Source organism: Lithobates pipiens, unplaced genomic scaffold, assembly GCF_037356315.1.
Source record: "Lithobates pipiens isolate NorthernLeopardFrog02 unplaced genomic scaffold, aLitPip1_a1.2 Scaffold_3, whole genome shotgun sequence".
NCBI classification, from domain to species: Eukaryota; Metazoa; Chordata; class Amphibia; order Anura; family Ranidae; genus Lithobates; species Lithobates pipiens.
In genome coordinates this window covers 197,718,370-197,734,186 of record NW_027507790.1, presented here as the reverse complement: position 1 = coordinate 197,734,186, position 15,817 = coordinate 197,718,370, and the positions used below count along the sequence as shown (strand labels likewise).

At 43.8% G+C, this 15,817-nt stretch overlaps 1 protein-coding gene across 1 annotated transcript in view; it reads right to left on the bottom strand.

Annotated features, from left to right (window-relative positions):
- The window catches only part of DEPDC1B (DEP domain containing 1B), a 109,149-nt gene that overhangs the window by 44,179 nt on the left and 49,153 nt on the right, over positions 1-15,817 (bottom strand). The window lies entirely within an intron of this gene.

Here is a 15,817-nt window from a genome sequence, read left to right as displayed (position 1 = left end):
TAACACACTACGCCGCCAAGGACTCAGATCCTGCAGTGCCAGACGTGTCCCCCTGCTTAAGCCAGTACATGTCCGGGCCCTTCTGAGGTTTGCTAGAGAGCATTTGGATGATCTAGATAGAAGAGGATTGGGAGAATGTCATATGGTCAGATGAAACCAAAGTAGAACTGTTTGGTAGAAACAAATGTGTTTGGAGGAGAGAGAATGCAGAGTTGCAACCAAAGAACACCATACCTACTTTGAAGCATGGGGGTGGCAACATCATGCTTTGGGGCTGTTTCTCTGCAAAGGGCACATGACGGCTAGTCTGTGTACATGAAATAATGAATGGGACCATGTATTGTGAGATTTTGAGTGCAAACTTCCTCCCATCAGCAAGGGAATTGAAGATGAAACGTGGCTGGGTCTTTCAGCATGACAATGATCCCAAAACACACCGCCCGGGCAACAAAGGAGTGGCTTCATAAGAAGAATTTCAAGGTCCTGGAGTGGCCTGGCTCCAGATCTCAACCCCATAGTAAACCTTTGGAGGAAGTTGAAAGTCTGTGTTGACTTACAGAAAATGTAAGTCGATTTCTGCGCACCATGACTTTCTGGGCCATGCGGGTGCTACCAAAATTACCGGCGTTCTTTCCAGCTTGATCCTGCAAAAGTCGTAGCAGTAACTGAATAGGGGGGAATGCATAGATCAGTGAGAACTGATCCCACTGGGTTACCAGCCCATCTGTTCAGCATGAGAGTGGATCCCTTGTCCTGGACACAAAGTTGACTAACTTCATGTTGAATCTGGACGCTAGAAGATCTACGGCCAGAATCCCTCATCTTTGGCAAACATCCCAAAAAACGTTGGGGTGATGAAACCATTCCCACGGGGAATAACTGCTTAAGTAGTCCGCCTGCCAATTCTCTACTCCTGGAATGAAGACTGCCAATAGGCAAGGAACATTCTTTTCTGCCCAATTTAGAATATGGTTCACCTCTCTCTGAGCTGAGAGACTCTTGGTGCCCCCTTGGTGATTCATATAGGCCACAGCCGTGACATTGTCGGATTGGATCCTGACAGGGCAATTCTTTAACCTGGGAGGTCCAGGTTTTCAGAGCAAGACACACTGCCCGAATCTCTAGGATTTTGATGGGAAGGGCTCTTTCGGATTTGACCATTGTCCCTGGACAGTAGTTTTCTCTAGTACTACTCCCCAGCCTGAGAGGCTGGCATCTGTCGTTACTACTTTCCAGATAATTGGTCTGAAGGATTTCCCTTTCAGCAGATCCTGGGTTAGTAACCAACTGAGGCTTTGGGATACTCTTGGGGACAGCCACATTGGCAAGTCCAAAGCTTGGATCATTTTGCTCCAAGCAGACAGGATACTGTTTTGCAACAGTCTCGAATGGAACTGGGCATAGGGGACTGCTTCAAACAAAGCTACCATCTTTCCTAACAACCTCATGCAAAGGTGATTTGAGGGATTTCTTTTCGACCTGACCTTCTGCACCAGCTCTTGTATTGAGCTCATCTTTGCTGGAGGCAAGAACACCTTCTGGGCTGTGTCTAATCAGGAACAAATACTCTAGCTTTCTTAGCAGTTTTAAAGAAGACTTCTCTAGGTTAAGAATCCAAACCAGACTTTCCAGGTAACTGGTTGTAATGCGTACACTTTGCTCCAAGCGAGCCACTGACTGGTCTATTAACAATAGATCGTCTAGGTATGCCGACTGTTATGCCCTGTGCCCTTAGCCTGGCTAGAGGTGGGGCCAGTACTTTTGTGAACACCCGGGGTGCTGTAGCTTGCTCGAAGGGCAAGGCTACAAACTGAAAGTGCTGTTCTCCTTCGAATAACAAACCTTTGGTGAGCGGGAATCTAGGGACATGCAGCTATGTATCCCTGACATCGATGGAGGCCAGAAGTTCTCTTCCTTGTAGGATGTAAACTACTGACCTGATCAACTCCATGCGAAAGGAGCGGATCTTCAGGAACCGATTTAGATTCCTTAGATCTAGAATGGGTCTGACATTCACATTTGGTTTTGGTACCGTAAACAGGTTTTAATAAAACCCCAAATCTTGCTCTTCTGTGGGGATCTGTATGATCAACCCCTGAGCCAATAAATTGGTCAAATGCTTGAAAACAGAGACTTTTTCCTTGGATCTATGGGAACTTTGATCTCAGAAAACGAGTCTGTGGAAACGCCCGATATTCTAGTTTGTATCCTAGAGACACCATGGAGATGACCCATCTGTGCTGAATTTCCCTTTGCCAGACTTCTGAGTAACGCAGAAGTCTTCCCCCCACTCTGTTGGGGGGGGTCGCCTCTTCATGATGAGGCTTTCGTATTCTGTTTTGCAGATTTCCGGCCCCAGGTCTTCCTTTGAGCCTGGGCCTGACCCTGAGGTTTTCCTCTAGAGTCTGAAAGTGGAGGCGGATGCCTCTGACGCAGGAGAAAAAGTCAGTTTAATTGAAGGACAGTTATACCTTCTTTTGACTGGCAAAAAACTAGAAAATTGATTGGACGTATTTATCCAAATGATCGGCAAAATAGTCGCTCCCCATGAAAGGGAAAACTAGCCAGAAGCTTTTTGCAAGGAGCTTCGGCTGACCAATTTTTTTTAACCAAAAGGGTCTTATGCAGGTGTACTAGCACAAGCGAAAGGCAAGGCGAGACGCCTGTTGAATAGAGTCCTCTTTAACCACTTGACCACTGGGCACTTAAACACCCTTAATAACCAGACCAATTTTCAGCTTTCGGTGCTCTCGCATTTTGAATGACAATTACTCAGTCATGCAACACTGGACCTATATGAAATTTTTGTCCTTTTTTTCACACAAATAGAGCTTTCTTTTGGTGGTATTTAATCACCGCTGGGTTTTTTTTTTTTTGTGCTATAAAAGAAAAAATACCGAAAATTCTGTAAAAAAACGAATTTTTCTTTGTTTCTGTTAGAAAATTTAGCAGATTAGTAATTTTTTCTTCATAAATTTTGGCCAAAATTTATACTACTACATATCTTTGGTAAAAATAAGTACAAATTGGTGGATATTATTTGGTCTTTGTGAAAGTTATAGAGTCCACAAGCTATGGTGCCAATATCTGAAAATTGATCACACCTGAAGGACTGACGGCCTATTTCAATTCTTGAGACCCTAACATGCCAGAAAAGTACAAATACCCCCCAAATGACCCCTTTTTGGAAAGAAGACATTCCAAGGTATTTAGTAAGAGGCATGATGAGTTTTTTGAAGTTGTCATTTTTTCCCACAATTCTTTGCAAAATCAAGATTCTTTTTACTTTTTTTTTTTTTTCACAAAATTGTCATATTATCAGGTTATTTCTCACACACAGCATATGCATACCACAAATTACACCCCAAAACACATTCTGCTATTACTCCCGAGTATGGTGATACCACATGTGTGAGACTTTTACACAGCGTGGCCACATACAGAGGCCCAACATGCATGGAGCGCCATCAGGTGTTCTGGAGCACCCAGGACAATTGTGACATTTCTCTCCTACATGTAAAAATCATAATTTATTTGCTAGAAAATTACATAGAACTCCAAAACATTATATATGTTTTTTTAGCAAACACCCTGGAGAATACAATGGTGGTCTTTGCAACTTTTTATCTCGCACGGTATTTGCGCAGTAATTTTTCGAATGCTTTTTTTTGGAAAAAAAACTGTTTTGTGCTTAAAAAAAAAAAAAACACAGTAAAGTTAGCCCAATTTTTGCATAATGTGAAAGATGAAGTTACGCTGAGTAAATAGATACCTAATATGTCACTCTTCAAAATTGCACACGCTCGTGGAATGGCGGCAAACGTCGCTACTTAAAAATCCCCATAGGCGACGATTTACATTTTTTTTACTGGTTATATGTTTTGAGTTACAGAGGAGGTCTAGGGCTAGAATTATTTCTCTCGCTCTAACGTTCGCAGCGATACCTCACATGTGTGGTTTGAACACCGTTTTCATATGTGGGCGGGACTTACGCATGCGTTCGCTTCTGCATGCGAGCACATGGGGACAGGGGCGCTTTAAAAAAAACATTTTTTTTTATTGTTCATTTTACTTTATTTATTTTAGTTTGACATTTTTTTCCCCAAAAATAATTTTTTTGATCACTTTTATTCCTATTACAAGGAATGTAAACATCCCTTGTAATAGGAATATGGCATGACAGGTCCTCTTTACAGTGAGATGTGGGGTCAATAAGACCCACATCTCACCTCTAAGCTGGGAAGCCTGAAAAAAAAAAAGATTCTGGCTTTGATCGTATTAGCGATTCGGTAGAAGCACCGGAGGGCGGAGGGCGGCGGGAGATGTCTATGGCTGGGTATTGCAGGGTATCACCGACTATGGCTGGGTATCTCAGAGCATGGTGTTGCAGAGTACTGCGTTGCAGAGCATTGCAGGGTATTGGCGGGTGTTGCAGAGCATTGCAGAGTGTTGCAGGGTATCGGCGGGGGTTGCAGAGCATTGCAGAGTGTTGCGGGGTATTGGCGGGTGTTGCAGAGTGTTGCAGAGTGTTGCGGGGTATTGCAGAGCGTTGCGGAGTGTTGCAGGGCATTGCGGAGTGTTGCAGGGCATTGCGGAGTGTTGCAGGGCATTGCGGAGTGTTGAAGGGCATTGCGGAGTGTTGAAGGGCATTGCGGAGTGTTGAAGGGCATTGCGGAGTGTTGAAGGGCATTGCGGAGTGTTGCAGGGCATTGCGGAGTGTTGCAGGGCATTGCGGAGTGTTGCAGGGCATTGCGGAGTGTTGCAGGGCATTGCGGAGTGTTGCAGGGCATTGCGGAGTGTTGCAGGGCATTGCGGAGTGTTGCAGGGCATTGCGGAGTGTTGCAGGGCATTGCGGAGTGTTGCAGGGCATTGCGGAGTGTTGCAGGGCATTGCGGAGTGTTGCAGGGCATTGCGGAGTGTTGCAGGGCAATGCGGAGTGTTGCAGGGCATTGCGGAGTGTTGCAGGGCAATGCGGAGTGTTGCAGGGCAATGCAGAGTGTTGCAGGGCAATGCAGAGTGTTGCAGGGCAATGCAGAGTGTTGCAGGGCAATGCAGAGTGTTGCAGGGCAATGCAGAGTGTTGCAGGGCATTGCAGAGTATTTGCAGGGAATTGCAGAGTAATGCAGAGTATTTGCAGGGAATTGCAGAGTAATGCAGAGTATTTGCAGGGAATTGCAGAGTAATGCAGAGTATTTGCAGGGATTTGAGGGGTTAATTTTCGGTGAGCAGCGATGTGGGCACTGCAGATGCAGCCCACATCGCTGCTGACACCGATCTCTTCCCCCTCCGCTGTACCGATCGGTACAGAGAGGGGGAGGGAGGAACCGGCGTCATAACATGACGCCGGCTTGTTTACAAGTGATCACTCCGTCATTTGACGGAGCGATCACGTGGTAAACGGCCGCGATGAGCGGCCGTTTACCGTGATTCCTGATGCGCCGGGTCCACTGGACCCAGCGGTCACGGATGCTCTCGTGTGCGCGCCCCAGGGGGCGCGCAAGAGCAGAATTCTGGGAGGCCGTTAATTAACGGCCTCTCAGAGTTAAACAACCGCCCTGATGCCGTTAATCGGCAATGGGCGGTTAAGTGGTTAAGAGCATCTGTCAACTGGTCCTTTAGGGACCGACAGATGCCTATTGCTGCAACTGCAGGCTGAGCAATGGTCCCCGCCAAGGAAAAAGTGGACTTCAACAGGAATTCCAACTTTTTATCTGTTGGATCTTTAAGCATTTGTTCATGGTCTACTGAATAAAATTGTATTCACGCTGGGAATCGCAGTGTTGACTGCTGGAACCTTCCACTTTTTGGTGAATTTCTCCTTTATGGGATAAAGAACTGTGACTCTCTTTGGAGGGAGAAAATTCTTATCCGGAAGATCCCATTCAGCATAAATAAGCTTTTCCAGTATTGCATGGACAGGAAATGCATGAAAAGGCTGTAAAGGTTTTAAAGACCCCAAGGAAGAAACTGGACTTTCAGCTCTGTTAGGGATAGCCTGAAAGCGGAGCGTAACATTTCCGTAAGAATTTGTACCTCAGATTGCGAAGCTGGATCAACAACTGTTTCCTCCACAGAGGAATAATCAACCTGGTCTTTCCTCTGGACTGCCTGAGGGTAATACCTCATCCTGTCTCCATTGTTCCCTTGGTAAAGGGTCTGAAGTGGCACGATTCCTATCCACTTGGATAGAGGATGCAATTAAAGCCACTAATATTCCTTCTAGGCCCTGCAGAGCAAAGGAAAATACATCTTCAGTCACGTATACATGGGCTGAAGTGCGAGAAGCAGTTGCACCAATCGGTTCCCAAAGACTCATCCTGGCTTGCCATGTCTGGCATCTCCGGAGAGGATGACAGTGTGGCAGGCATGACTGGAGTTCCCAGTGCCTGGAGGTGGAACTTTTGGTGCCTTTGTGGTAACCTTGAAAGCCATAGTGCTAAGCACAAAAGTAGAGACACTCTAAAACAAATTTACTATTTTATGAGCAATAGTAAGAAATAACAATGGCAGCATAAAGATTAATCTGATGCTAAACAACAATGTATTTTCCTGTACTGGAAATGCCTGCGTACACCCCTCACGTGCTCCACCGCTCCTGTGTTCTGTGGCAGACTTTTCACTCAGCTACTCTGTAGAGACATTAAGTGAAAAGAGCATCAGCCTTTTAAGAGCTCAGGTGTAAGCCTAATGCCTGTGCGCCATGTGCTTCCACGAAGACGCAGAGTCCACACATGGCGACAACTGCCTTAGCCATGCCCCTTCCATCGACCCGCCCTTCTCCTCTTTTCAAAAAAGAAAATCACAGCCTGCGAGTGGACAGCACAGCATTCGGGTCTGAGACACAGACCCAAATGGAGAGAAGGCTGCAGCCGCCAGGCGGTGCTTCTGGAATCTTTCTAATGCACGAGAAGAGCTGGCTTTCTTGCAAGTAAACACAAAAATATCTAAGAAAGCCGCCCTGCATCCCTCGGGGGGGGGGGGGGGGGCAGGGGTTCCACTGAGTCAACAAATAGGATGTAATGCATTGTACGTGTACCCCCAGCCCCTCAGGTTTCCCCAATTGGGGGGGGGGGGGGGAATAGTATAGTAAAGAACCCGCTCCTGCTACACACCACGCTGGCATAGCTGGACACAGAGCTGCTGAAAGGGGTATGTGTATCCTTACTCCCTCTAGGAGGAGGCATTAAAAAGGTTACATATGAAAGAAAAGGCATAGGTGGATGTTGGACTTCAACATGAATTAATATCATATTTCTGGAGGTTTACTTCCTGGTTGATACAGCCAGATGGCCTAGGTTGGAATGTAGCCAATTAAGCCGAATTCTGCATGCCAAAATTGACTCCGATCTGTGTATGAGAATTCCTAATTAACTGCTGTGCAAGCAAGCTTCAAAGACAGCATGGCTAGCAAGATAATTGATGAATTGAGCTACAGAAGATCAAAAGACCAAGATATCTATGAAGATTTGACTCAGGTTGGACAGTGGTGATTCATGGACAAAAACTGTCACCTAGAGGTCAATACGGCAAGACGGTCAGTAATATAATCTGTTGAGGAGGAATGCCCCAGGAACACTCTGATTTGTCCAAAACCAAGTTGGGCTGGCAATGGGAGGGGGTTTGGATGAGGTGTGACTGAGGTTTGTAAAAAGGGCTGTTGCAACCAAAGAGATCTCTCTCTCTTCTGATGCTGGCCTTTGCCTGAGCCTCATAGCTCTCCCTCTATCACCTTGAGACCTTGCTCGGAATGCTGGCTTGGGCCTAAGCCATGCAGCACAGAGCTATTTCAACATCTGGAGACCAGCCAATGAGTCTATTCTAGAGGATGTGATAAGTATAATTATTGTATTATGTTCTGATTGTAAGCTTTGTAATATCTTAATACTTTGTTAGCTTTCTTATTTCCTTTGGAAATGAATAAGACTTTATTACTTATAAACCGTGTGTTTGGTTTCATAGCAAACCTTGTATTATTGCGATAAACAGTAACATGTGCTTAGAGTTCAATACAGACTAACTATAGGGATTAGACAAATTAATATATAGAACCAATAGTCCTGGTTCCTAGGGTCCAGCTCTCAAAGAGAAGCGTTACAGGGAAAATGTTGTTCTTCCATGCAAGGCCCGGGTATCATCCTGTGGCCATAGTGGCATGGATGGATCCGGTTGTGGAGGTTTTTTTAAATACAGCATGGATCCCTCCTGGAGCTCCTCAGAGCAAATCTTCACTCGTGACCAACACCTTAGACACTGGTGAAAAAACTGAGGTACTCCTGGAAGGAGGAGCGGTTATATAGGGGAGTGAACTTTCTGTATTGGGTATACCAGTGTCAACACCTGAAGGTGGCCCATAACCCATTAAGTAATTACTTAAGGCTCTGTGTCCCATGATGTACAATAAAGAAAAGGTTTATTTTTGAATGGCTGTAGTAATTTTTTTCCTGGTACAGGACTTTATTTGCAAGAAATGGGTGTGACAATTGGGGGGGGGGGGCAAAATTTCCTCCTAGCAAGCCAAACCTTACAATGTCACTGGGAAAAAAATAAAATAATTGAACCAAAAAAGTGTGGCGCTTGAGTTGCAAAGAACCATAACCCACGTGAATACCTTAAATATCAGTGAAAATTGACAAATCAATGAAACACATAAAATTAACACAAAAAAGAACAAATAAAGTCTATTCACATTAGGTAGAGGATTGCGAGTCCTTCTAGGGGGTAATAGGGCCAGATTAATTAATACTAACTTTGAACATACTCAGCGATGTGGCCAACTGTGTAGGGGGACTAAACAGGGAAGGGAACCCTGAATTTACAGTCCCTGATGTAGCAGCCCTGGCAACATTCCTAGTAGGGTTAGAGGTTATGTACCGTTGTATGTTAACCTTTCTAATAAATTTGTGGACATCCACAAAGGTGTCAAATTTGTTCAGCTTCTGTGGGGGAGCAAACTTGAGACCTTTGTTTTAACACGATTTTTTCTTCTTGAGATAATGTGACAGTGCTTAAATTAAAGACTCCTTGACATTCTAAGCTTGGGAGTGTGAAACATACTGTTCCACACCACAATCGACAGCACCATGCCCGTAACCCTATGGGAACTCAGTATTTTGTCATAGATACACTGCACCATGGAGGGGTGGAGCCAATACCAGGGGTGTGTCAAGACTCAAAACGTTTTGGATCTATGAGTTACAGACTCGCCATGCTTTTGGGATGAATGTGGAGCTGGACATAAATTCATTTAAGCATGAGGGAGCTCAATTTTATTTTATTGTATTTAATTTTATTCAGGTCAAAGTTGACATAATTTACGCCATAATGTTATTGCGGCTTTTTTATTGTAATTTAAGTTCTTTTATTTCATACATTTTTAGTCATTATGGACTACTTATTGTTACTTAAGTGATGGGAAATCACGGTTTGGATTTTATGGCTTAAATAGCATTAAATCTTTGTACTGATTGTCAATTAGGTATCAAGTCTGTTGCATACAGTACATGTGTCACTAAGATTTGGGCTAATTGTGTGTGAATTTTAAATTTTTAAACTAGTAGTGTGATATCCCTGTTGTAATTAATGACTCCATACTGCAGTGTAGCCGGTAGTTTACAAATCCATTATTGGGTTTAATATTATGGAAACCCTCTTTTTCACCTCCCCCCCTCCTATTTTGGAGTTGTATGGCAGGGCGAGTGTTTATTCTATATATATATATATATATATATATATATATATATATATATATATATATATATATATATATATATATATATATATATATACACACATATATACATACACACTTTTTCCTTTGATTTAATATATGAGAAGTTCCTTCAGAGACCATATTAGAATCCATTGCCATAGTGTCGATAGACGCTTATATAGAGCAATGAATATGGGTTGTTTCCTTGTTACTATGAAGACGTTTAGTTTTTCCGTCTGGCGGTGTCATGTGACCTGGCTGTGAGGTCTGTGTGGGGCAACCCTAGGTATAGATAGGTGGTCATAGCGAGGCTTGGCTATGATGGTTGTAGCCGCTCTGTAACCTAGCCTCGTTCTCAGAGCGAGCCTTGGGTGTGATGTGTTGCGAAGAGAAGCCTCTGCACGACAAGCCGCCGTTTTAGATTTTTGAGTTTACAGTAAGCGATTTGATGTATAGTGAGATACACATATTTCAGAGGATGGGATAATATATGGAGGTTTATTTATGCTTATACACTTCTGGACCGTGAGACCGGAAGTGATGACCTTAGAAGCTTTTCCGGCGTCATTTGCGGTTTGGGGTCATTTCTTCTTTATAAGCGATGCTGTTTGGGGGGGTCCACACTCCAGATGACGACTGTGTAGTCACAACAAGTCGAGTGGACCCCCTTACAGACATCGCCGTTTCTCTGATTATGCCATTTAATGATCGAATGAAATGTGAGTGTTAATTAAAAATAGATAAAAATTATCTGTCAAAAACGGTATCACGATATGCTGGTTCTTTGCATGGTTCATGATACCTGAGCTCCTTATTCCCGGATGACTGAATATTACATAATGAATTTCACTGATGATTATATGGTCTGAGGTTTTGCGGGAGATGACATATGGGCACGCACGATCATTGGGTTTTGATAACCTACAGGCCTGTATGACTTGAGAGGCGTAAGCCCCTTTGAGTCCACGTCATCTGGTAAGCCTCCTTCCCTTACTACGGTGGTGGCGTCATCCCTCTATGCTTCTAAACGTCACATCAGAGGCTGAACTTCACTCTTCCTTTTTTTTTTTACTTCACATTTGGAGTCGTGATTCACATTGCACACTTTGAAGAGTGTGACAAGTGCTCACTTGATTTTATTTGTTCTTTTTTGTGTTAACTTTATGTTATTTCATTGATTTGTCAATTTTCAGTGATATTTAAGGTATTCACGTGGGTTATGGTTCTTTGCAACTCAAGCGCCACACTTTTTTGGTTCACCTATTGTATTTCGCTGTGTGGTCTTCAGCAGTGTTGGCAGCTAGGTTGCGCATATTTCTGTTCAGAGCACATATATTTTCCACATATAAAAAAAAAAATCACTGGAAAAAAAAAAAAAACATTTTTGGTAAGCTTGGTCCTGATTTAGTAAAATTGGAGGCGTTTTATAGATGACTTGGAGAGGTGATGTATCATCAATTTCACAATATTGTATTTCATTCATGAAAATGAGAAGAAACTCACATTTTCATATGAATAATGACAGAAACAGCATTTAAAATAATAAAAATTAGACAGAATATGTAGAGAGAAGCAGAATTTGGGCAAATATTTATTTTAAACAGATCCGAACGCATATACAGTATCTCACAAAAGAGAGTACACCCCTCACATTTTGTGAATATTTTATTATATCTTTCCATGTAACAAACACTGAAGAAATTACACTTTGCTACATATGTAAAGCAGTGAGTGTACAGCTTGTATAACAGTGTAAATTTGCTGTCCCCTCAAAATAAATCAACACACAGCCATTAATGTCTAAACCGCTGGCAACAAAAGTGAGTACACCCTTAAGTGAAAATGTCCAAATTGGGCCCAATTAGCCACCCCCCCCCCCCCCCGTGTCATGTGACTAGTGTTACAAGGTTTCAGGTGTGAATAGGGAACAGGTCTGTTAAATTTAGTGTTATCGCTCTCACTCTCTCATACTGGTTACTGGAAGTTCAACATGGCACCCCATGGCAAAGAACTCTCTGATGATCTAAAAAAAATAAAAATAAGAATTGTTGCTCTACATAAAGATGGCCTAGGCTATAAGAAGATTGCCAAGACCCTGAAACTGAGTTGCAGCATGGTGGCCAAGACCATACAGCGGTTTAACGGGACAGGTTCCATTCAGAACAGGCCTCGCCATGATCGACCAAAAAAGTTGAGTGCATGTACTCAGCGTCATAGTCAAATGTTGTCTTTGGGAAATAGACGTATGAGTACTGCCAGCATTGTTGCAGAGGTTGAAGGGGTGTGGGGGGAGGGGTCAGCCTGTCAGTGATCTGACCATACACTGAATCAAATTGGTCTGCATAGCTAAGCCTCTTCTATAGATGATGCACAAGAAAGCCCACAGTTTGCTGAAGACAAGCAGACTAAGGGCATGGATTACTGGAACCATGTCCTGTGATCTGATGAGACCAAGATAAAATTATTTGGTTCAGATGGTGTGAAACATGTGTGGCGGCAACCAGGTGAGGAGTACAAAGACAAGCGTGTCGTGACTACAGTCAAGCATGGTGGTGGAAGTGTCATGGTCTGGGGCTGCATGAGTGCTGCCGACACTGGGGGAAGCATTGAGGGAAGCATGAATGCCAACATGTACTGTGACATACTGCGCATGATCTCCTCCTTTCAGAGACTCCCAACATGATAAAGACCCAAAACACACCTCCAAGACTACCACTGGCTTGCTAAAGAAGCTGAAGGTAAAGGTGAGGGACTGGCCAAACATGTCTCCAAACCTAAACCTTATTGAGCATCTGTGGGGCATCCTCAAATGGAAGGTGGAGGAGCGGAATGTCCAACATCCACCAGCTCCATGATGCAGTCATGGAGGAGTGGAAGAGGAATCCAGTGGCAACCTGTGAAGCTCTGGTGAACTCCATGCCCAAGAGGGTTAAGGCAGTGCTGGAAAGTAATGATGGCCACGCAAAATATTGACACTTTGAGCCCAATTTGGACATTTTCACTTAGGGGTGTACTCACTTTTGTTGCCAGCGGTTTAGACATTAATGGCTGTGTGTTGAGATATTTTGGAGGGGGCAGCAAATTTACACTTTTATACAGGCTGTACACTCACTACTTTACATTGTAGCAAAGTGTAATTTCTTCAGTGTTGTCACATGAAAAGATAATAAAATATTTTTAAAAATGTGAGGGGTGTACTTACTTTTGTGAGATACTGTATTTTATGTTCTAGTCACACTTAGTCTGGCTGCAGCATATCCCTTAGCAGAGACTTAGGAAAAATTGTAACCAATTTGCAGATTTTTTGACTCAATCTAATTTTAAGTGGAAGGCGTCAAAACAAAAATATATACAATATATTGACATAGATATTGAATTGCAGTGTTAAGTGGGGTAACCCTGGGCTCTGTTCTTTGGACCAATCCTGTTTAACTTGTTCATAAAAAAAAATAAAAAATCAAGGATGGAAAAAGATCTTGGAGGTACTAGCAGATCACAGACTCAGCAATAACACGCAATGCCAAGCTGCAGCAAGCAAGGCCAGTAGAATATTGGCAAGTATTAAAAAGGGTATATTTGCAAGAGATAAAATTAGAATTCTACCACTTAACAAAACTAGAATCCAGAAAAGAGGATCAAAACTAATAACAGGGCTGGGGATCTCAGTTTTGAGGAACATTTACAATTAACCACTTGCCGACCGCCGCACGAAGATATACGTCGACAGAATGGCACGGGCAGGCATATGGGCGTATATATACGTCCCTGCCTTCCCGCGGGTGGGGGGCCCGATCGCCCCCCCCCCCCCCGGTGCCTGCGGCGGTCGGTATTCGTTCGGGAGCGATCCGCGATGAGGGGGCGGTCATTCATTCATGGCCACCCCCTCGCGATCGCTCCCGACGAATAGAAATGCTCCGTGACATCACTTCCTCTCCTGTAATGTAAACACAGGAGAGGAAGTGATGTAATCTCTCCTCCGTGTCGGTATTTTTCGTTCCGACACCGAGGAGAGAGGATCGGTGAGTTGCACCAACACGACACTACACAGTAGAACATGCCAGGCACACTCACACCCCCCCGATCACCCCCCCAATTACCCCTGCCCCCCAGTCACAGTGACACCAATGTCATTTTTTTTTTTTTTTGCATTGGTGTCATTTGTGACTGTAATAACTGTTAGGGCAGTTAGGGTTAGCCCCCTTTAGTTCTAATGTACCCCCCTAACCCCCCCAATAAAGGTTTAACCCCGTGATCACCCCCCGTCGCCAGTGTCACTAAGGCTGGGTTCACATTGCAGCGGTTTATGAGAACGAATGTGATTCGCACCGCACTGCAGTGCAAATCACATCCGATCTCTGTGCGATTCGAGTTCAGCCATACAGATAGTATGGCTGAATTTGCGTCGCACCCGCCGAAAATTGGCACGGGACCCCTTTTTTGGTACGCAGCAGAATCGGATCGCATGGGTGTTCACACCATGCGATCCGAGTTTGCAGATCGCACTGCGATATGCGAACTGATCTGGGGGTGTCATTAACATTTCACTGACACTCCCAGCAGTTCACATAGGGCAGTGTGAACTGCCGCCGGGAGGCATGCGATGCGGGAACCCGCCGCGGATTCGTGGCGTTCCCGCATCGCTCCAGTGTGAACCCAGCCTAATAAGCGATCGTTTTTCTGATCGCTGTATTAGTGTCACAGGTGACGCTAGTTAGGCAGGTAGGTATTTAGGTTCGCCGCAGCTTTTTATAGCGCCAGGGACCCCCATATACTACCGCATAAAGCCCCCTGATTGCCCCTAGTTAACCCTTTCACCAGTGATCACCATATAACTGTTACAGGTGACGCTGGTTGGTTAGTTATTTTTTTATAGTTTCAGGGCACCCGCCATTTATTACCTAGTCTCACTAGTGTACCCCTAAATTTAGGGGTGTCTACTTTCCAAAATGGGGTCATTTGGGGGGGGGGGGGTTTGTGCCATCTTGGCATTTTATGGCCTTCAAAACTGTAACGCCCTTAGAAAGCCTGAAGGCGGTGCTTGGTTTTCGGGCCCCGTACGTGGCTAGGCTCCCAAAAAGTCCCACATATGTGGTATCCCCGTACTCAGGAGAAGCAGCAGAATTTATTTTGGGGTGTCATTTCACATATGCCCATGGCATGCGTGAGCAATATATCATTTAGTGACAACTTTGTGAAAAAAAAATAAAAAAAAATTAAAGTTTGTAATTTTCCCGCAACTTGTGGCAAAATATAAAATATTCCATGGACTCAACATGCCTCTCAGCAAATAGCTTGGGGTGTCTACTTTCTAAAATGGGGTCATTTGTTGGGGTTTTGTGCCATCTTGGCATTTTATGGCCTTCAAAACTGTAATAGGTAGTGAGAAGTGAAATCAAAAATTTACGCCCTTAGAAAGCCTGAAGGCGGTGCTTGGTTTTCGGGGCCCCGTACGCGGCTAGGCTCCCAAAAAGTCCCACATATGTGGTATCCCCGTACTCAGGAGAAGCAGCAGAATTTATTTTGGGGTGTCATTTCACATATGCCCATAGCATGTGTGAGCAATATATCATTTAGTGACAACTTTGTGTAAAAAAAAATTCAATCGCTTGAGGCAAAAAAATAAAATATTCAATGGGCTCAACATGCCACTTATCAATTTCCTTAGGGGGTCTACTTTCCAAAATGGGGTCATTTGGGGGGGTTTTGTACTGCCCTGCCATTTTAGCACCTCAAGAAATGATAGGCAGTCGTAAACTAAAAGCTGCGTAAATTCCAGAAAACGTACCTTAGTTTGTAGATGTGACAACTTTTGCGCAAACCAATAAATATACAGTTATTGACTTTTTTTTTTACCAAAGACATGTGGCTGAATACATTTTGGCCTAAATGTATGACTAAAATTGAGTTTATTGGATTTTTCTAATAACAAAAAGTAGAAAATATCATTTTTTTAAAAATTTGCGGTCTTTTTACGTTTATATCGCAAAAAATAAAAATCGCAGAGGCAATCAAATACCATCAAAAGAAAGCTCTATTTGTGGGAAGAAAAGGACGCAAATTTTGTTTGAGTACAACATTGCATGACCGCGCAATTACCAGTTAAAGCAG